Below are 2249 nucleotides of genomic sequence, written 5' to 3'. Positions count from 1 at the left end.
TAATCTGCACGCCGGTTTCCACTGAGGCAAAAACTGGACAGTTACTACTTCAAAGTGGGCGTGTGTCGGACGTCATACAATCGCCCCAATGCTTTTTGGGTAGTGTAGTAGTTCTGGATCCTCCCCAGTTTCTTCTGAAGGTAATGTTTTCCAAACCGTTTGGAACCGCCATCCGTTCCAGGGGCGGGGCCTCCCGTCTCACAAGGTCATGGAAAGTCCCCGAACTTCACGCGTGCCGATCGGTGCCCCGCCCCTTCGCCAGGTGTCTGTTTACAGAATCAAACGCCCACCTGGTTTGGTCACTTATCAACTGACCAATCAACTGACCAACCAACTAACCAACGAACCCACCAACCAAACGACCAACCAACCGACCAACCATCCGACCAACAAACCAACCCACCTACCAATCCACCAACCAACCAACCAACCAATCAACCCACCAACCATACAACCAACCAACTGACCAACCATACAACCAACCACCCGACTAACCAACCATACAACCAACCAACCATACAACCAAGCACACAACCAACCGACCAACCAACTGACCCCCCCACAGATAAAACCGTCTCCGGTGAAGGCGAACCCACGATCTAACGTTGCGTTCACCTTCTGCCCCCCAGGGCCAGGTTTCTGCCTCCAGTGGACCCCTGGGTGGGTTCTGCCACCCAGGTCCCGGGTTCTGCCCCGCCCCCCGGGTATGGACTCTTCTGTACTGGTCATGAATGACGTGACGCTCGTGCCACGCCGTCTGGTCAGACCTCACGCGGACAGATCCACCACCACACACAGGTGACGCCGCCGCGGCGCCGCCCCCGCCCCTGCCGGCCCCCCGGTGAGGACGATGAAGATACTGTGCTGTAACGCAACCAGAGATAAAAGATGATTTTAATAAAGAACTGAAACCAACGTCTGAGTGTCATGGTGACGATGATGATGATGATGATGATGGTGACGATGATGATGGTGATGGTGATGATGATGGTGATGGTGATAATGATGGTGACGATGATGATGGTGACGATGATGATGATGATGGTGATGGCGATGATGATGGTGACGATGATGATGGTGATGATGATGGTGATGATGGTGACGATGATGATGATGATGGTGATGGCGATGATGATGGTGATGATGGTGATGGCGATGATGATGGTGATGACGATGGTGATGGTGGTGATGATGGTGATGATGATGGTGACAATGGTGATGATGATGATGATGATGATGGTGACGATGACGGTGATGGTGATGATGATGATGATGATGATGGTGATGATGGTGATGGCGATGATGATGGTGACGATGGTGATGGTGGTGATGATGATGGTGACAATGGTGATGATGATGATGATGGTGACGATGACGGTGATGGTGATGATGATGATGATGGTGATGATGATGGTGACGATGATGATGGTGATGTTCATGGTGATGATGATGATGATGATAGTGATGATGATTATGATGGTGGTGATGATAATGGTGATGATGGTGATGATGATGGTGATGCTGATGATGATGGTGATGATGATGGTGATGGTCATGATGGTGATGATGATGATGGTGACGATGATGATGGTGATGATGATGGTGATGATGATGGTGATGATGATGATGGTGACCATGATGATGGTGATGATGATGATGGTGATGTTGATGATGGTGATGATGATGGTGATGATGATGATGATAATGGTGATGATGATGGTGATGATGATGATGGTGATGATGATGATGGTGGTGATGGTGACGATGATGATGGTGATGATGGTGACGATGGTGATGATGATGATGGTGATGATGATGATGATGGTGATGATGAAGATGATGGTGCCTCTTCTGGGGTCAGGGGTCATTGTCAGGCTAATGGGTATCGTTCCTATCGTCCACCACCAGGAGGCAGTGACTCATGAAACCAGACTAGAACCAATCAGGACGTGTGTTAATGACTGGACCCCTCCTCTGACTCTGGTCCCGCCCCCAAACCCTCCTGATGTGTGATCGTTTGCTGAGTCATGATTGTCACATTTCCTGAATGTTAAAATTATAAATGTGGTTTGAAGGTCGCTGGAGTGACCTCTGACCTCTCCAGCACCAGGGGCGGGTCTGGGGGGGTCAGGGGGCGGGGCGGGGCATCAGCAGGTGCATCAGGATGCGACTAGAGCGTCAACCTGTGGTTCCTCCTGTGTCCACTGGAGGGAGACAGAGGAGCAGCGGGTCTCCTCATCCTCATCCTC

The sequence above is a fragment of the Antennarius striatus genome, chromosome 14 (genome assembly GCF_040054535.1).
Source record: "Antennarius striatus isolate MH-2024 chromosome 14, ASM4005453v1, whole genome shotgun sequence".
Classification (NCBI taxonomy): Eukaryota; Metazoa; Chordata; class Actinopteri; order Lophiiformes; family Antennariidae; genus Antennarius; species Antennarius striatus.
Note: the sequence above shows the minus strand (reverse complement) of the source record.